The 21,316-nt window shown below is 47.0% G+C and overlaps 1 protein-coding gene across 1 annotated transcript in view; it reads right to left on the bottom strand.

The window, feature by feature from the left end:
• ITPR1 (inositol 1,4,5-trisphosphate receptor type 1) overlaps positions 1 to 21,316 on the bottom strand; it is a 354,118-nt gene that overhangs the window by 88,177 nt on the left and 244,625 nt on the right. The window lies entirely within an intron of this gene.

Genomic DNA, 21,316 nt, shown 5'->3' with positions numbered 1-21,316 from the left:
GGGTTGACTGAGCTGTAGAGGGGCCAGTGAATCCGGGTCTTAGATTAAAAGAATAACAAAACTACCTTTTCAGATCAGCCTTGAAAATAATATAATATTGCTTAATTAGCCTGGCTCCCCCATCCTCCCCCAGCCCTGCAAGTCCTTGCAAAGCCATGGAGCGTGGTTATGACGAGCCTGCCTTGCTTCAGGAACAAGAGCCACCCCGAGGTTAGGGGCTAGCGGACAGTGGCGGCCACCTTGGTGACAGCAGGGAGACAGAGGGCCTGGAATTATCACTGGATGCAAGTTGGACACCAGTCTTTGGCCTTTTACATAACACCCACCTCCTTTCTGGATCCACCTATCTTACCCTTCCCTGGAAACGGGTATTATTGTTAGACAACTGTAGCACTTTGCATCTGAGTAGCTCTTGGCAGTAATCAAAGTGTTTTTGACACCTCATGTTTCATAACAACCTTGCTGGACCCCAGCTTCCATGTGATGCTGACATGGCAGATGGTAAGACCCTCATTTTTCAGCTAACGAACCCAGGGCACAAATGAGGTTAAGTAAATTGCCCACGATCACATGGCTGGATAGCAAGGAGCCAAGGCCATAATTTAGGTTTCCCGACTTCCAGTTCTCCAGGCACGCTCTGCCTAGCCAGGTGTGTTTTATTACCTAGTTCAAAGGGGGACACTCCTTTCTTTAGGTGCAAGAGGTCACAGTCCTAATCAAACTGTGTAAACAAGTTGTCCTGGGGAGAAGAATAGGAGAGACAAATCTTCTCCATGACCTAGACATATACCCATGAAGCCATCTTTCCCAGAATTCAGGAAGTTCAGGGGAAAAGACAGGCCTTGCAGGCCAAGGATCATGGTGCTCCCTGGAATGTGAGCCAGCCTACCTGTCCGTTTCTGGGCCACCAGACCATTCTAGGGGAGGAGCCCCTTTGTGGCATCTTAGCTGCAAGACAGGGCAGTGGCGGGGAGCATAGATGTATGTGTCCCAGGGTGGAGGCTGGTGGGAGCGGGCATGGCTTGCAGGGGAGCAGTCCAGCACAGAGTGACGGCTGCAGGACTCAGATCCTTCCTCAAAGAAAAGCATTTCCATCAGCTTCTGAAAGTTGGTCCACCTTTCAGAAGCCCTCGCTCTGGGCCTTGAGAGAATCCAGAGAATGGGATTTTCCACCTCACTGCCTCATAAGACATGGCCCTGACCCATCTAGCCCATGACACTCACCACGGCTGCTCACTTACCTGCTGCAGAATGATTTAAGTTCTCATGTTAAGGCCAAGAATTTGAAAAATGTGGCTGCCAAACAGTGAGCCAAAGCTTGAGTTTCCACAGGCTGAGGAAAATTCTCTGTGGGCATCTTTGATTTTTCTCTTTTCACATCAACTCTGGGAGTCTCAGGGACTTCAGAGGACATCTCCCACCAGACTAACCCACTCCTGCCCAGCTTGAACAGACACTCTGTGGGTGACAGAGCAACGCCAGTGGCTACCAAGAGGTGGGGCTTACCTTGGCTGTCTTCCTACACCTGTGGTTAACTGAGAACTCCCCACTCCCTGGGGACCCTCTCTCTGCAAGTTTTATTATAGTGAACGGCAACTGAACGTTTCCAATTTGCCGGGCGCTAAGTGCTTTATATGCATTATCTCATTTAATCCTCAGAAGCACCCCATGGGGTAGGTGCCATTATCATCCCCAGTTTACAGATGAAGAAACTGAGGCCCCAAGAAGTAACCTGCTGAGTCATCCACCTAATAAGTGCCCTGGCACCCAAGCCCCACCTGTCTGACGCCTCAGCCCTGTTCCCAACCACATGCTCTGTTAAACGCCTCTCCCCTGAGCAAGAGTCTGTCCTGTTCTGAACACCTTTTGGCATTTTATAATCCACCCCACCACTACCCCTACCCACCAGGTCTTTCAGAGGCATAAACAGGCTCCTCTCACAGTAAAGAATAGTGGCGGAAGGTACACATGCATTCGAATGCCTCAACTTTCCCATGACGTTTAATACATTTGTTAATATGGGCTCCCAAACAATCCCCTTCTGCAAGCTGAAGGGCTGCCAGGGCTGGGGTAATAAATTATTAACAAAACCATTGTCACACAATGACTGCTGTGGGTCTGGAGTCCTTTTTTAGAAACCAATGATTACAATCAAAACTCAAAGAGCAGGAACCATGAACCAGGTAATAAAACACACCTGGGTAGGCAGAGCGTGCCTGGAGAACTGGAACTTGGGAAACCTAAATTTTGGCCTTGGCTCCTTGCTATCCAGCCATGTGATTGTGGGCAATTTACTTAACTTCATTTGTGCCCTGGGTTCTTTAGCTAAAAAATGAGGGTCTTACCACCTGCCATGTCAGCATCACATGGAAGCTGGGGCCCACCCAGCAAGGTTGTTATGAAACATGAGGTGTCAAAAACACTTTGATTACTACCAAGAACTACTCAGATGGAAGGTGCTCCAGTTGTCTAACAGTAATACCCCTTTCCAGGGAAGGTGTAAGATAGGTGGATCCAGAAAAGAGCTGGGTGTTACATAAATGGCCAAAGACTAGTGTCCAAATTGCATCCAGTGATAATTCTAGTTGGTTCTGATAGGTTGAATGGCCTCTAAATTGACAGCAAAAACACAATGAATGGCAACTCCCATTAAGTGTCACAATGTAGAATTTTTTTTTTTAAGTTTGGACGGCATGAAAAAGAACGAGATCATATCTTTTGGAGGAACGTGGATGGAGCTGGAGGCTATTATCCTCAGCAAACGAATGCAGGAACAGGAAACCAAATACCGCACGTTCTGGCATATAAGTGGGAGCTAGATGGTGAGAACTCATGAACACAAAGAAGGAAACAATAGACACTGAGGTCTACTGGAGGGTGGAGGGTGGGAGGAGGGAGAGGAGCAGAAAAAATAACTATTGGGTACTGGGCTTAGTACCTGGGTGATGCAATCATCTGTACAACAAACCCCAGTGACATGAGTTTACCTGTATAACACACCTTCACATGTACCCTCAAACCTAAAGTAAAAGTTAAAAAAAATTTGGCTGAAATTTCACTAGCTATAAAAGCCATTCAAATTTCTGCACGTGCAGAGATAAACATCGTTGCTTCCGCTTGTCAAAGTTTAATACACCCAAAGGCGGAATACAAGCTTGTGTCAGACCCTCCTCTCAAATAATCCCAAGCCTTTCCACATAAAGCATTTCCCAACATTTTAAACCAGTCTTGACTTCAGTAAAAGTCTGACCTATGAAAAGGGCCTAATAATGAGTACAATGGGCATTCAGAATTGGACCCTCCCTTGGCATAAATTATCACTCACCCTAACAAGAAACTTTTTTGCAAGGTCTGATGGCTTTCAACCAGCCAACATCTGCAGCTCTCAGTTTACCAGCCTCTCTCAGGATGTTTCCAGCTTTAATGAGTTCAGAAATAACATAGACTTCCAAGTAGAAAGGAAGCGATGAAGTGAAGCAAGTCTGTATTGGAGAGGTGTCAACATTTCAATTTCATTTTTCTGAAATAAGGTCCTCCCTCATCCACACTGTACAGTCACCTTTTAACAAGTGAGAGACAAACCAGTTTCAACTACCCTGCCAAGCAAGGGTGGGGCAGACGCCCTTCGCTATGCCTGACACCTGAGAGAAAAGGTGGAGGACAAAGAACCCTTCCTTCACTCTTATTAATCTGGTCACTGGGCTCTGGGGAACGGCCTAAGCTCCAGGGTCAAGGCCAAGGCAGGGGATCTTCATGATGATTTTCAAGGTGAATTCAGTCTTCTTCAAGCAGCAAAGTCCAACCTGTTCTATTAAAAACACTTTTCAGGGTCCAGTATGGTGGCTTACAGCTGTAATCACAGCACTTCGGGAGGCCAAGGTGGAAGGACTGCTTGAGCCCAGGATTTCAAGACCAGCCTGGGCAACATAGCAAGACCCCATGTCTAAAAAAAAAAATGTTTTTAATTGGGGAAAAAAACACCTTTCTTCTGAGACAGAAAGCTTAACAGCTCTCCTTTCCTGTCTCCCAGTGCCCATGGGAACCGGGACTTACTGGGAAAGCTCTGCCCTATCTGGTAAGCAGCGTGGTCCCCCTCCTCCCTGTGTGGATCAGAACGCTAACAGTTTCACACATATTCAACAACAACTCAACCAACAAACAGTAATTCCTAAAAAAAAAAAAAAATTAAAGGTATTATCGTAGGAAGCCCCTGATGGTGTAGGTAGGCTACTGGCAACCACTGTTTCCAGCAATATTCAACAGTAAAACCAGATTTCAGAGAAGCAGGTCAGCCACCACCCTGGAGGACCCTGTGGCTCTGACCCAGGAACAAGAAGTTAAGGAGACTCCAAATTTTCTCTGGGTTCAATAGTCAAACAGATGCCAAAGGCCAGTATCTTTTGTGGGGATACACGGCACAGCCGTCTGTCTCTTCCAGCCAAGTCATGAAGATTGGAAAGCCTCCAGACAAAACAAAGATGACCAGTGGAGTGTCAAATCAATGATACCCTTGAAAACAGACATAAAATAGATGCAACATCAAAATTTGCCTGAAGTGGAAGGGGACTGTGGTAGGAAGCTCCTTGGTAATCCTCCAGGAGGGCAAGAAGGTGTTCTGGTGGCTCTTCAAGCCAATATGAGGCTTATTAAAAATGTACTCTAAAGCAAAGGAGAGTTTGGTTAGATCTCAGGAAGGACTTTTGTCCAAGGAATCAGAGGGCTTTAAAATCTCAGTCCATAAAGAAGGAATGAACAATGTGAACTGCACGTCTGGGCTGCAGGAGACACATGCTAGCCTCTGAGGGTGGCTTCCAGGGCTGGTTCTATGATTCAATGACAAGTATCCTCTGGTGGCTCTTGTGAAACTCTCAGGTCCTGTCTCAGCTCACCCACATGATCACTGTGGGAACTGTGGCCAGGAGGACATGAAGACTTTCTCATCACACCTCCACCTTGTCTCATGAACCCTGAAAAGACAGATGCAAGAGGCGCTTGGAAAATTCTATCATCAAGTCCTCTTCCCGGGAGGAGGGTCCAGTGCTGAGGACCTGGCAGTGACTTGGGTGCTGTTCCTCCATGGGGGTGGCAATCTGCATCATGGAGAGCGAGGGCTGAAGCAGGAGTTGCAGGGTCAGGGGAGTCGATCTCTGGAAACAACTCCCCAGGTCTTATTTCCATTCTGTGTACCTGAGGGACAATGAATCAACACCAACCAACATTTCCTGTCCTCAATGCTCCAAGGTTCCCAGGGAATTCAACTTGAAATTTATACAGATGCCAAGAATAATCCTTGCCCCACCCATTTTCTGTGTTTGTGCAGTCACACGGCTCAGTGAAAGCGATCTCTATCCTGCATCTTTAGCAAGGTAGAAACGTACGCATGGGGTGACTTAGGAACTGGGTGGGTTTGGACAGCTCATTTATTAACTTCCATCCTCAGTTCCCTCATCTGCAATGGAGAAAGAGGAGAACCACTTAAGATTCTATTGCAAGGAGTGCAGGAGAGAAAACAGGTGAGAGCCCGCACAGTACCGGCAGGGTGTCTACACCAGCCACGTTCCCTTCTCTGCTCTCCACACAAACTGTGACAAGGACACTTGGCCATAGAAGCCGAAAAAAATAAATCCACTCAGGCCGGATGGAGGCAAGGACACTGGCTTAGGTGGCAAAGCATCAAGCAAAGCAAGTGCCTCCTTGATGAAGACTGCAGTCACCCCCAGTCAACCCTAGTCCTTCCCAACTCAACTGACTCTCGGGTACAGCCAAGTCTGGTCCCGAGCAGAATGCTCTGGGACTTTTCATGTCTCCCCACCCTGCATACCCATTTTGCTGTGTGCTGGCCCACCAGGTAACTTCCACATGGCCACAGAGAGCATCCCTGGCAGCTGACAGTAAGATGTACAGATGGCCAAGTGGTTAGAGCAGGGCAGGGTGAAATCACACAGCACTCATCTGGGTAAAGCTGCTTTGTATATTAGGGCTTTGGTGGCAGCAGCGCATATCCAAGCAGGGGACAGGCCCAAGCCAACTTGGTGCCCTTTAGAAGCACTGACTAGGGATTGGCAGGAACCACAGAGATCACCTCATCCAGCCCCCACTTGATGACAAGCCCATCACCTTGGTGGAGCAGATACTTTCCGCAGCTCTGCCCCTGACCGACCACCATGGGGTAGACCACGTTAGCTTCCTTCACTCAGCTCCTCCAACATCCTAAGCACAAGCCAACCCTCTTATGAAATACTCTTGCCCTCCGCTACTCTTCACACAGCTCCTTCTCTTCTCATCTGTTGGGTCTCAGCTTGAACGGCATATCCCTAGAGAAGCCCTCCCTGACCACCCTTCGTGGCGCCTGTTTGCTTCCCCATCACACTTCTCTGAAGCTCTGATTTAGCTGATGATGAGCTGATTTCCTAGCTCTGTCTCCCACAAGACTGTAAGCTCCTGGAGGGCAGGGGCTATGTTGGTCTCATCCCTGACTCTATTAACGCCAATGTGTATAGCACCTGACACCCAGGGAGTGCTCAGTAAGTAAACATCTGCTATATTAAGCCGGCTGTGGTGGCACAAGCCAGTAGTTCTAGCTACTCCGGAGGCTGAGACAGAAAGATCTCTTCAGCCCAGGAGTTCAAGGCCAGCTTGGTCAACACAGAAAGGCCTCTTCTCTCTTTTTAAAAAATTTACTATATTAATGAAAGAACAATAATCCTGAAAGAGGTGCAATTCTGAAACACTCAAGCCAAGCTTTGCATCCATGGCAGCTGAAGTATAACTTTATGGCCAGAAGAAGCCTGCATGTGAAAGCTCAAAGTCCTGCTAAGTGGGAATATGCAGCACACCGCAGACCAGCCAAAGGCAGCTGATGTGGTGTTGTCACCTCTACGGGCTTATCCGGTTTTTGCACGTAACTCTGTGATGGGCTCAGCCTGGCTGGGGATCCTTAATCCATTGAGTTAACTGTTAACTACCCCGGCCTCAGTGACACAGCAGCTTGCATTATTAACTACAGCCCGGGAGGGATGATCATTTGTGCACCTTCCGTCTCCAAACCTGGCTCCCTCCCCAGACTTGATAGCTACAAGCTCTGGGCTCAACAGTTTGTGGGTTTGTGTTGCAAGGAGGCTAATAAAAACATATTTCTCAAATACCATATGGTGAGGGCAACTGCAACACATCCTCCTCGAAGAGCAATAAAATATATATATTTTTAAAGTCCTGAATTCCAGGGGAAAAACAAGGCTTGAAGACTTCAGAGGGTTTACAGGACTATCCCCTTCAGTGTCAGGGCCATCTTGATCAAAAGTCTAAAACCCAGGAATAGGAAATTGGTAGAAACTTTGAGAGAGCCTCTGACAGTTTCAAAGAGGAACTCAGAGGACCTCAGGAAATGTGAGCGGGCATAGATTTCTCTGTGAAAAGGAGGGTCAAGGCAGAAGAACCAGAGGCAACTGTGAATATCAAGTCAGTTCTCAGGGAAGCAGGGGATCCAAGTGTGTACATGAGGCGCCTTCATTGTCCCTGCATCAGGAATCTAGCTGTTGGCACCTTATAATGAGAAAACAGTCTCAACCATGAAGTTAACTCTGCTGGAAGATTTCCAAAGGGAAAGTCCCTCCAGTTACTCAGAGGGGAAAAAAAAAATTACCTACTTGGTCTGGAATCCGGGGATATTTTATGCAGATGTCTCTAACAGAAGTTAATAAAGGGAAGTCAGCTTGCCTCTGATTATTCAAACAGGCTACTGCTATTAAGGATTGCACAACTTCTGGGCAAGGCAGAGGTGGGTTTGGCTTTTTAAAAATTTTTTCAGCCTGTCCTCATGGAACTACATATTCTTTTCTAAGAACTTTTCATCCTAACCTCCCTACTCACATCTTCTAACTGTCTCTGCTCTGGTGGGAATGTGATGGACAACACAGAGCCATCTCAAAAGCCTCTATGGCCACCACCAGGCCGGCCAGGGTGCAGGGGGCCACTCCCTGGGCAGCCATAGGGTTCTCAGCAAGGTGCATTCGTCGTCCCTGCTGAGAATCTGATGGGGCAGCATTTTTTTTTTTTTAATTAAATGCAAGCTGAGTCATTTCAACCTGCAACCTTCAGGTAACAGGAGTTACCCAAGCTCCAGGAATTATGATTTTGGGGTAAACCCATTCTCTTGTTTTCTTGCGGTTCTATTTTATAACGCACTAGAGGAGACAGAGACGTCATTGCTTCACCCAGGGCAAGAGGACAAAGGAGGATGCATGGAAATACAAACAGCCCTTCTCCTCCAGGCCATACCGACTGTCCAACTAGCAACAGACTTCACCTGGTTTTGGAGCAATCTGAATTTGGAATATGCCAGAGAAAACTTCTATCAGGCAAGATGGAAGACTCCTAGGATAGGTCCCTCTCATGGAGGGGTTGGTAATAAAAAAAATCATGGGAAAAGAAATAAGGGAGGGTGGAAAAAATACACCTTAGAAAACAACTTCTGATGTCCCGGGGCTACACAATGGGGGAGCTGAGCACTTAGGAAGGAGAGGGAAAATATTCTGTTTCCGGAGACAGCTCCAAGAATCATGAGTAGGTGTGAGAAACAAGGAAGCTTACAGATTTAAAAAAAAAGAAAGAAAGAAAGGAAGGGGGCAAAAGGAAGGAGTCAGGGAAGGGGGGAGTGAGATCTTTGAGAGACAGGGGAATTAAAAAACACCATAGCAACAACGCAGTCCACCTACCCCGGCCGCCCACCCACAGCCAGATTCTTTACTGACGCATTTGAGAACAAGCTGGTTCCTACCAGCTCAGGAAGGTGAGCAAACCCAGAGAGCTCATTAAATCCCTTCTCAGCGACTCTTGTCTGCCTGCAGATAGTGAGCAAGGAGGATATAAATAGAAGTTACATAACATCTCTTTGTTGATTCCTGTGCTTACCAAAAAAAAATGCAGCATGACCTTGTTTTTCTTTAGAGTTTGCCTCGGCCTGCTGGTTGAGGACTTTAATCCAGATAGGAATCATCTTGAAGTTTAAACAGCAGGATATAGATTTCCAAGTTAAGGGTGCTCTGCATGGCCATCCAAGTTAGGAACCCGCAGGGTCAAGTCCTCCTCCGCGGATTAAAAAAAAAAAAAATCCACCAGCTCTAAAACAACAACAGCAGGTATGGAATCTTGTGGCTTCCTCTTAGAACATCTCCTGAGGTAAATTAAGGAGTAAATTTGATACCCAAGAGCAAAGCATCATTAAAATGGCATCTTGGGTTTTCTAAAGGAGGTTGGAGCACCACAGGTATATTCAAAGGTAACTGATGGTTTCCACATACCCTCCAGGCCTAACCAGTTGTCTTTTTGTTCCTTAACAGGCACGATGGTAAGAGTCCAGTGGATGGAAAAGGGCTCCTCCTTAAAGATGGTGATGGAAACGAGCACTGCACAGGGAAACACAAATCAGGTCCCCTGAAATCCAGCCCAACCTGGCTAGACCCTCCAGTGCCCATCAGGGCTTAAGAACAGGTTGCTTCCGTGTCTTTGTTAGGGGGTGGTTAAAAAGGAGTATGTGCTTATAGAGTATGCTGCTGAGCTCCATGATTTTGACTTCATGTCTAACCTGTTGATGCTACAAAACTCTTTTAAAAACAGTTACCATGGGAACTTTTCCCTAGCAAGCATTCTTCAAGAAACGTTACAGGTGCTGGTGAATTCAATGCCCTTGGTGTCAATAAGCTTTTGCTGAGTCTTAGAATGTGTGGCTTGAACTGAGAGGACTTTCAAACAGATAATGCAAAGTTTCCAATGCAAATGTCTTCGGGGTTAAGTGTCAGTGAAATGCAGTGGAAGGTAGGGGGGATAAAATGATCTCAGTGTATATGGAGGCCCCACTTAAGCATTCAAAAAACTCTATATACAGTGTTTTCAATGTATTATGTATCAGCAAAACAAAATACCCCATAGTGCTATAATCAGCTCAGGGGGTCACCTCAGCAAGAGATGCTCTGGCTATCACTCCTACTACGGGATTTCCTCTCTCATCAGAACCAGTAGGTGGTCAAAACCACAATAATGCATAAATGAAGGCAGGGAATTGGGTATCCAATGTGAGCAACTGAAAAGGTGCCATGTATTAGCTATTTGCCATTATGGTACTGCAAGTGCTCAGATGACTCACAAAATGACCAGAACAAAAGTTTGTTGTTTTGTTTTTACTTTGAGAAGATAAAGAATCACGAATTAGTATTCAAGGTTACCTAATACTAACCCTTGTCTACCACGTGAGGAACCAGACCTTGCATTACAGGGAGCTGTTGTTGGGACAGGACAAGAGTCCACATCCCCTGCCCAGTGCCTGGTTCTGGGTCATGTCACTGAAGCGCATCAGCCCATCTGTCAGCCAAACCCCACTAGCCTTGTGCCTTCTCTTCTAAATCCCTGCGGAGGAAAACAACTTCTGCCTTCTACAGTACGAACAGTGAGGGTCTGCTAGGAACCAATACAACTTCGCGTCCCAATGCAGCAATGTTGCCAGGTAACAAATGTAGAAATATACTCCAAAAACTGTATGTGACAATATACAACCTCCGCTCTGCAGCTGATAACCGAGGGAGTGTTAAAACACCGTGTTCTCTTAACACTTGGGTTTTTGGTGTGAAAATAAAATTAAACGGGATACTTCCTCTTGTAAATAGAAGACAGGCACACAACTCACACATGTATCCACTAATTGGAAATAGTAGAGGGGTTTGCAATAGCTATCTGCAGTGCATCCCAGCCTTCACTCTTACCCTCAAGATGAATTCCAGAAAACCTACAGAAACAATAACTGAGGAAGAGCCTTTCTTATGTCCGGGACAAGCTCTCCTCTAACAATTGTGAGGAAGCTACCCACAAGAAAGACACCAGCAGAAATTAAGGAAAAGCTCATGCATTGTTATTAAAAAAAAATGTGCTTCCATTCCACTCCATTTTAAAGGTCTACCTTTAAAACTCATTGGCTAACCAAGCAGTGACTACTTGCTTCTCAGATCAAATAACCAGTGCAGCCTGTTCCCACCCCAAACGAAAACAAGATAGACACTGCTCTCTAGTAGGCAGAGCTCCAAAGTGGGTACAGGGCACTGAATAGCTCCCTCACATTGGACTCATGTAACTTAAAGGCTGGCTAGCATGGTAGAAAGCTGAGAGACTTCTGAGGGCCTTGTGTTCAAATCCCAGCTCTGCCAACTGGGTGACTTTGGGTAAGACACATGGCTTTTTTCAGACTCAGTTTCCTTATCTGCAATTGGGACTATTTCATGTAGTCCAGATAGAGTATCTACTGGCTCCATGCACAGTGCTGGGCACTTTATAAAATGAGAAGACCTTCCTCCCTTTCCCTTCGCCCAAACATGAATATTCTTCAACCAGTAAAGACTCAGATGTGGGGAGTATCTGGTGCATTTAGCTTCTCTGAGCAAAACGGGCAAAAGCTGAGATCTAATAACCATCACATGATGCCAAAGAACATATGCTTCTTTAGACGCAAGCGAAAAACAAAAATCGCTATTAATCCAACTTTTCATAAGGGCCCTAATTAGATGAGCTGCTGTCAATCTCTTCCACAGTGAGGAAGTTCTGTAGGACAGTCTTCTTGTCATTAACTTTCCTAAGACCTGGGAACCTGGAACTTGCTGGAAGTACATGTATGTAGCACACATAATTGTCATTTGGCAAATGAGATGCCCAGTCTAAAAGGAAAAGTCTTTCATGATTTCCTCCTTCAGAATTCACGGGCAGACCTTATAAACAAAGCAAATACACTGACCACTCGAGCTGCCTTCTGATTATCAGGAGGGCACAGTGTCTCCCACAAAGACTCCACTACCAAAGAAAACAAAATGTGGAGCCACAACTTCCAAACTGCCTGGCAAACAGACACAAAGTCCTTGAAGCGGCCATGTCTGTGCCTGGAAAATTGGTGGAGTAAGGAGGCGGCATGGTAGAGAGGTTACAAACTCACGTTCTGGCAGAAAACAAACCCTGGCACAACTACCAGCTGGCTCTGTGACTCTGAGCATATAACCTGACCTCTTGGATCCTCTATTTCCTCATTAGCAGAAAGGGATCAAAACAGTACCTACTACATAGGCGCCCCAGGAAGATGGATGAGACCATGCAGTGAGGGCGCCTGGCTAGCCCGTGGTACGTGAGCACTTGTTACCACTACTGTCCATCATTATTACAAATAAGAAGAAAAGAGGACTGCTGCCATCATAAGGCTATTTCTCCAAGTTGACATGTATTTCCCATGGGCTCAGATCAACTCCCTCCCACACCTAAAGAAGGTCCCCTTTAAAATGGCAATAACCATCAACAACACAAGTTCACATTTCACATCCTCATGTTTCTATTCAGAAATGGTAAGAAAGCTAAAGTAACACGGTGGCCACATTGGGTCAGAACTTCTATCTCTACATTTACAGTCTGAGTGCTGGGGAGTCAGATGGAGACTTGACCCCGGAAGAAAGTGCACCCTTGGGCGAGTTAGTGGGTGAGGGAAGATAAACAACCAAACAGTAAGCAGAGTTGCTTTGGATGAGCTGTTACGATGTGTGAAAAGCTCCATGCTGAGCTGAGTGCCTTCCACATATTATCTCAGTGAATTCTCAGAATACTTTATACAGTAGGAGTATCCACACTGATTCATCATGTACACACTGAGGACCTTTCATCCAGCACATGTGGAGGCTCCTCGAGGGGACTCAGAGTGAAGACAGACTTGGTCTCTGCCCCCTCGGGTCTTACAGTCAAGCTCCAGTTGAAGTGTGGTCATTACTACAGTAAATGAAGCACAACCCATTATCTCTGCCTCAGGGGATCAAGAGGAAGTTTCTAGAGTAGGAGACATTTCAATCAGGGCTTGGGGAGCCTGCCAAAGGGAATGAGGGCACGTCCCACATGAAGCAAAGGCATCTGAGTTCATGGCCCCGCTGGGGATTGGCAGGCATGAGTTGCAGCTGCAGGACAATAAGCGTAGGGGACTGAGTGGAGAAACCCAGGTGGGGCCAGACCACGTGAGGCACTGATGGGTTCCATCAGGGTGGCCATGGGCTCCATACTCCACAGAAGGCTGTTCAGATGGGGAAGCAGGTAGCGAGGGTTCCATTTGGGGGTCATCACTGACAACCGCGTGGAAGAGAGAAATGCCCAGAGGCAGGAGGCCACTAAAAGGCTATCTCAGTTATCCAGGCAAAAAGGCTGACAGGTGCAGATCTCAGCAGCCCTATGCTGGCAGGCGGTCAAGCCTGGTGGTCAAGAATCTGAATCCTGAAGTAACAGTGCCTAGTTTCAAACCGCTGCTCCTCCATTCCCAGCTGGGCCACTCTGAATTCACAGTGCCAACTATCTGGCTCATTATAAGTCCTAACAATGGTTAAACTCCCAGGAGGTAGAGTGGGCACAGATTAGTTCCTGGAGAAAAGCAAGAGAAAAAGAAGTCTGATGACTGCAAAGCTTCTAGCTTGGGTATCCTTGGCTGGTGGTGAGTCCACTGACAAAGCTATGGAACACGAGAGGGCAAATAGAATGGAGGAAGGGAGATGACAGCATCATGGGGTCCTGCTAACTTATAGCTAACACAAGTGGAGATGCCCATCAGGGATTTCAGCAGAAATCTAGAAATCGGCAGAGAGGTGGGACCGAGAGCTGTATCTTTGGGAGGTGTTGGCATAAATGGCTGCTGGAGGCCTGGGCAGTAGATGAGATTACCCAAGGGGATCGGTAGAAAAAGAAGGCAAACAGGCTGGAGATGGGGCCTTAAAACATTTCAGATGTTTTAAGGTCAACCGTATATGCCCTGAGAAGTCCCTGTGTTTACCACTACGAAAACGTTTGTAGGAGGCACAGAAATAGCACAGCATTAAGCCATAAGGGAGTGACTAACCTGAAAACATGATGCTTTGGGGTAGGACGGTCAGAGGGGGCTCACAGATCAAAAGTCTGTAATCGCAGTTGTCTGGACTCTCAGGCTACATATACAATTTCCTAAGGAATGTCCTGCTTTGTCTGCCTCCCGAATCTGTGTTGAAAGGTAGTAAACTGGGGTGATGGAGTACATCCTGGCAGAGGCTATGTGGGGAAAGCAGAGATGACTCTAGGAAAGAAAACGTCTTTTAAAAAACAACCCTGTCTGCCCCCACCAAAAGGAAGAAAGAAAAGAAAGAAAAAAATGAAGGAAAAAGGGAAAGGAAGGGAAGGAAAGAAGGGAGGGAGGAAGAGAGGGAGGGAGGGAAGGAGGGAAAGAAAAACAAAGACAGTGAGAAAGAGAGAGAAAGAAAGAAAACAAAAGAAAGAGAAAGGAAAAGAAAGAGAAAAAGAAGAAAAGAAAGGGAAGGAGGAAGGAAGGAAAGAGAAGGAGAGAAGGAGGGAAAGAGGGGAACGAAGGAAGGGAGGAGGGAGGGAGGGAAGGAAGAAAGGAAGGAAGGAAGGAAGGAGGGAAAGAGGGGAACGAAGGAAGGGAGGAGGGAGGGAGGGAAGGAAGAAAGAAAGGAAGGAAGGAAGGAAGGAGGGAGGGAGACAGAGAGGGAGGAAGGGAGGGAGGGAGGCCCCAGCCTGTTTCCCTGAATTCCCATTTATTAGCTGAGTAAGTGGCCAACATATCTTGGGACTTAGGATATTGCTCATCTGGTGAATATTTACTTAAAAATTGCCATACCAGGGGATGAGGCGCACAGAACAAAGGGGAAATACTGTGGTTCTTTCCCTTAGGCAGTTTAACATCTACATAGTAAAGATTAAACAAACCCTAGGGTCAGCAAACATTTTTCCAAAGGGCCAAATGGTAAACATTTCACACGCTGAGGGTCATCGCAGCTCTCTGTCACAACTACTCAACTCTGCCCTTGAAGCAGGAAAGCAGTTAGGACAATCCCAGAGGAAAAACTGCAGCTATGCACCAATAAAACTTTATCTACAAACACAGGCAACTGTCTGGATTTTTCCCGTGGGCTACCATTTACTAATCCCTGAACCTCCAGAGGAGGACTGACCAATCCTCTGCCTGGCAGTTCCCAAGAGGCATCTCACACTCGGAAGTCACTAAAGAAAGTTAGGAAGAGCACAGACCTCTTGCTAGACCAGAAGGAAGAGAAAGAAATAAGGAATATCTGGACCCGTTGAGGATTCAGTGGGATAAAATGAATTGATGCCTCACTTTACAAAAATTTCCAGGTCTTCTCTGTCATTTTTCTCTGCACTTTTAGTAAAATTTTAGAGACTGTGGAAAACCTGAGGTTCTCTCTGAAGACATCTCCTCTTAGAAACAAATTCCTAGCCGGCGTGGTGGCTCACGCCTGTAATCCCAGCACTTTGGGAGGCTGAGGCGGGCGGATCACTTGACGTCTGGAGCTCAAGACCAGCCTGGCCAACATGTAGAAACCCCATCTCTACTAAAAATACAAAAAATTAGCTGGGCGTGGGGGTGGGCACCTGTAGTCCCAGCTACTCAGGAGGCTGAGACAGGAGAATTGCTTGAACCCATGAGGCGGAGGTTGCAGTGAGCTGAGATCGCGCCACTGCACTCCAGCTTGGGTGACATAGTGAGACTCCATCTCAAACGAACAAACAGACAAACGAACAAGAAACAAACTCCTGCTTCTAGGTTTCGCAGAAAGGAAGGAGATTAACATTCTGCTTCCAAAGTTCTTCCCCTCCGCCTTCCCCCTCAACAACTGCAGTCCTCTCATGGAAGGCCAGACAAGCAGATGTATGTAACTGTCCACTTCTGCCCATATTGTTGGCTCTGCTACTCAGGAAAGAAGAAAAATCACGCTGGGTCTCCAGCTCCTCTGGAAGCATGAACCAGGATGCACATTCTCCCCTGCGACCACCTCACAGGGATTGTGCCTTTTATAACCAACCTGGAAGGACTCACAGATGAATGATGCTGACAATTCTTGCAGTAATTTCTTGCCCCGAACTGGGAAACTGAATGCCAGTAGGTGCATGCATTACCTACTGTCTGCCGTCACTCAGAGAGCTGCGCTAAGGATGACCAGGGCAGAGTTGTGGGAACTGCCATCTTCTTCTGCAGGAGGGCTCACTCAAGTCTGATATGCCTAAGAATGTAACGACTTTTGAATTTTGAGCTTCTTCCTTAAGACCTGGATTCAGACCAATAATCCTCAAGGACTCCTGTTCAATAACAGTCCAGTTTCCTGGGAATGGTGAAGAAGGGTGTGAGGTGTTCAGGTCAAAGGCAGATAAAGTAGGAGGAAAGGAAGAGAAGGAGGGAAAGAAAGGAAAGGAAAAAAGGACAGACAAGACAATGGCCTGGGCCAGGGAGCACTTCAAACCACAAAGAAGTGACTAGATTGCTGTTTTTCTTTCTGCTTCATCCCAGAATGTCTCTCATTACTATTAGTGGCAAAAACTGCAATTACTTTTGCACCAACCTAAATAACCTGTACCCAAGGCAATGAAATTTCCCAATGTCCTGGAGTTCTAAAATCATTTTTAATATACAGTCAGAAGGACTTGGGTCAACTGAGTGTGAAAATAACATAAAACAGAGCGTCCCCCAGGCCCGCTGGATGATAAACCACTATGCAAAAATAGAAAATATCAGAAGTAGGATTTTAGACAGAAAACAAATTTCACAAAATACAGCATTTATTTAAAATAAATAAAAATATTATTAATTAGAACCGAGCATGGTGGTCAGCACCTATAGTCCCAGCTACTCAGGAGGCTGAGGGAGGAGGAATGCTTGAGCCCAGGAGTTCAAGTCTAGCCTCAGCAACATAGCAAGACCCTATCTCTTAAAAATATATATGAACAAATAAAAATAAGAAGCACATCATCTTGAGATCTTTGTATTGGCCAGATGCCACGTGAGGTGCTTTCTATAAATAGTCTGTGAAAACATCTCAGGAGTTCTCTGAGGTGGGAACTGTCACCATCCTATTCTCCAAGTCAGGAACCAGTGGGATGAGTGAGGTGGACTTCGCCAGGAGTCCTGAGGTGGGCATATAGGAGGCAGGGCTTGAGCCCAGGCTGTACCCACACCACAAAATCAGCAGCCCTGGCAGCAGCTCCACATGTCTACCGGACCACACACTTTACCCTCATGTTCTTGGTAACTCCATAAGGAAGGGACTAGGCTTTTCCAACCCTCATTTTGCAGATGAGGAAACTGAGTTTCAAAGTGGCCCTGACAAACCCCAAGGTCACTCAAGGCTGGCAGGGGCAGAGCTGGAATTCCAGCACAAATATTGTGGTCTGGTGGCCCGCAGGTGATAGGCTCTCTCCTTCCAGGGGGTCCTCCCTGAGTCCCTAACCTTTACGCCACCATTTCTCAAAGGAGCCAAGCTGGTCCTTGAGCCAACCTGGGGCGGCTTTGCTGACCCCTCACAGCTTCCGCAGAAGGGCAGCGTCTCTGGGGACGCCTGCTGGGGACAAGTCACTGCCTCCCTCTTTCTTTAATGCCAACAGCTCTCGAACCCCCACGTGCAGGAGGAGAGCTGCCCTGACTCCACTGCTGGCTTCACTCCTTTCCCACATGGATAAAACCTGAGGTTAGAAAACACCGCTCAGAAGTGACTCATTCCTGACTTCCCTGCCAAAAACAACACCCATTTACGTAACTTGCTCACACACCAATCTTTTCCTCCTCCTCAGGGTGACTGCCCTGTCAAACCAAGGCTGATCTTCCTCACAAACTGGCCTTCCATTTCCAGCAGAGGCAAATCAAATTGCCCTTTCCGCCCTCATCTCTTTGCTAACTGGGGTCAGAGACAGCCCAACCAACGTGTCCCTCCCACACTGTGTTGGTGACTTCCGGAAGGGATGTGAGATTTCCTATCTAACACTGGTTCTTGGGCTGATTTCTTAAGCCAACCTCAAAAAAAAAAAAAAGAGTGTGGTGTAGGAAAGGCCTCATGAACCAGGGATCACTCTCTCTGCTGAATTTGCAGGCCAGTTTCCTGACGGAGCACTTCTCACATTTTCCATCTCTAGCTGCTTACGTGCAGAAAAGAAAACCCTTTTCGGGTGTGTCTGTAGACTAGACTTTGGCATAGGAATAGACGTGGGCAGCCATTTGATACATGAAATTCCCGGTGCTTCTGAAACCAGAAGCAATTTCTCCAAAAAAATGTTTAACTATCTATCCCCATAATGTGCTAGGAGGTTCTCTATGGTCATGTCAGCATATATATCCCAAAACATCTGTATTGGCTTAAAAAAAACAAAAATAAAAAACGAGGTATGTCCAAAGATAGCCTGTCCTCCTCTTCATTCCAGGTAAGGACAGCCCCTGTCCTTCTGTAAGGAAGAGGAAGCGAAGGGAACTTCCCCCAGGCGCTGGTGGGAACATCTTAGGAGGAAGGAACATAGAAATTGGCAAGGACTCGAAGGACGGATATGAAAGTGCCGTGAGCCCTGCTGAGCCCCATGTGTGCCAAAAATTAATTCATAAGCAAATGCTTATTTTATAGTTTCCCACTTGCTACAAAACATCAAGCCACAAGGAAATATTTCTTCTGGGGGCTGACAGGAAGCGGGTGGCACCAGAGTGGGGAGAAAAAGCCGGAAGTTCTCTTCAAGACAAGCGTGATCCTGTCACCTGACAATGTGTCACCCGTTTCTGGAAAATCCATGGGCTGTGGTACTGTCTCCTTGTTCCCATAAGCGGAGGGTTCAATGTGAAGCCTGCTCTGATGGCAGCCAGGTAGGAGAAGTCTGGGAGTCACGATCTACCCTCAGATGTTATCACCATCGCAGGAGCCGGGGCAGGAAGAAAAGATGCTGGGAGACTTGGGGACACCACCCCTGGGAGTCCATTATGCCAGACTGGGAAGTAACCTGTATTTGGCTTCCAGGCATTTCAGGGCTTTAGGTGATGATGTGATGGATGACAGGGTTTCATAATAAGGGAGCAAACCCTCCATGAGAGTGCCTAGCAAGCACTGTATGTCATTATTTGTGGATTCCCATAAATTGAATCCTCTAGGGTCTGGACAATGAAATCTAGAATTTCTGGAGTGCTGTGATTCCCAGTGAGCTTATCCTAAGGCAGGACTGAATTTTCTTACAACATCCAAAAGGAGAAAGACAAGAGTCAACACTTTTGCAAAGAAGGGATTTAGTATCCAGGGAGATCCAAACTCCTCAACTGCAGAGACAATGGTGTCTCCCTTTCCTGCAGCTGTAGCATCCAGCTTGGGGGCCTGGCTGACCCATGGTAGGTGCTCAATCGATTATAATGGGGGTGGTGGTGAGGAAGCCAGTCCCCAAAGGTGGTCCCCAACAATTCTCTCTTTTTATACATATACCCTCCTCACAATAAGAGGTGGAGTTTTTCTCCCCGCCTTTGAAATGGGGCTGCCCTCATGTCTGGCTTTGACCAATAGAATGTGATAGAAGTGATATTCTAGGAATTCTAAACCCAGGCTTTGAAAAGGCTAGTAGCTTCCACTTCCTGCTTCTTGAAACACTGTTTCTCAGAACCCAGTCACCATGTTCTAAGAAGCCCAAACCACAAAGAGAACCAAGGCACTCCAAGCAGTACCCCCAGCTGAGCTCTCAGCAAAGGACCAGCACCAATGGCCACAGTCATATGAGTGACCACGTAAGCTGTTCTAAGACCAGTCAACCCCCTGATGGTTGCAGACTCAGCCAAGATCACACAGAGCAAAAGAACCACCCAGCTGAGCCCAAGCTCACAGAATCATGCTAGGCACCAAAATGGCCATCACTTTAGGCTATTAAATTTTTAGGTGGTTATTCAGTGACAGATAACTACAGGTGGAGGTGGGACGGACAAGAGGTACAGGATATTTTATCATGGGTTTTGTCCAGCTCTGGAACTCTGAGTAAGTCATAACCTCCTTGAGTTTCTGTTTCCTTGAGCCACTGTGCCCAGCCTTCCCTAAATATTTTAAATCTGCAGTTGGTTGAATCCACAGATGCAGAACCGACAAACACAGAGGGAAGACTGTATACATTTCTGGAACTGTGTAGGCCTGCCTGCTTCCCTGCAACTCCCCTTTCTACCACCTGTCATCAGGAAACATGGATCTCAAGAAGGCCAGCTGACCACAGACCCATTTCCCTTCCTGAGACCCTCCATGGTGCACCGAACAGGAAGTGACCGTGCTCCACCAGCTCCGGCAAGAACCCACCATGTCTTCAGTGGAGCAAAGCATCTCAGCAATCATTAATTGCCACATTGTGGTCTTAGCCCAAGTCAGGCTCACTTCCCAGCTGGCCACTTACTACTCTGAACCAACTTCTCAACAGCAAGACGAAACTCTGAATCACTCCCCCTGGGGCTTCAAGGTTCCTGTCCTTAACTGGCCCCAGACACAACCCTAGTTCCACATCATTTTCTCCAGAGAAAGAGAAGCTTGGGGCCAAGGGGCTCTGACAAGTCAAGTCTAGGCTAGAAGGCATTTTCCTGGAACCATCGGCCTCCTGTGAGACACTGGGTTAGACTGGGCCCCCCAGGGGTCACAGAAGCGGGGAGGAGAAAACAGCATGTGCGTGCGGCCAAACCCGCACCCTTCCATCCTGGCATGGGTCCACAGGCCCCCACACCACCCCTGAGTTCCCCCAGGAGAAAACATCCCTGCTCCACACGTGGCTGAACTGTGGTAACTCCATCATGGCATTTCATCTACAGCCTGGGTGTATGAGTAATAAATGTGTGAAAACATGAAACTAATATTCATAATGACCTTACAAGATAAAGAACTTGAAGGAAAAACAGCTTCTGTGTGCCTGGCCGTCACCATCAGGGTGCTCCGTGAAAAACATGGCATCTCACCAGAGCCACAGACATCGTCTCCCCAGGAGCCTCAGTGCTGGCGGCCCTCAGCCCCACCAGCCACTATACTTCATTGTTGGTCCTTAATTAATGGTGCCTTTGTGCACCTGGTCATCCCGATGCCAAGCCCAGAACCGAATGGGGCCTCTGACTTCTCTTCCACGTCTAATCAGATGCCATTTCAGCCAACATTTACCAAGTATCAGCAGGTCCAGGCCTGGGCCTGGGGCAAGGAGTGACAGGGTCTCTGTTTGTGATATCCTGTCCCTCACCCCCACCCCTTTAGTCCCAGCAAGGTTCAGAGTCTCATTCCCTGCCCTCATTTCTTTTATTTGTTGATTGACATATAACATAGGTACAGTAAAGCACACCAATTTTAAGCATATGGCTTACTGAGTTGTTGTTTTTTTTTCTTTTTTAAACTTTTATTTTAAATTCAGGGTTGCAATTGCAGGTTACATAGGTAAGCTTGTGTCACTGGGGTTTATCATATAGATTGCTTCACCACTCTGGTATTAAACCTAGTACCCATTAGTTATTTTT

Source organism: Pan paniscus, chromosome 2 (assembly GCF_029289425.2).
Source record: "Pan paniscus chromosome 2, NHGRI_mPanPan1-v2.0_pri, whole genome shotgun sequence".
NCBI classification, from domain to species: Eukaryota; Metazoa; Chordata; class Mammalia; order Primates; family Hominidae; genus Pan; species Pan paniscus.
This window is presented reverse-complemented; position numbering and strand designations above follow the sequence as displayed.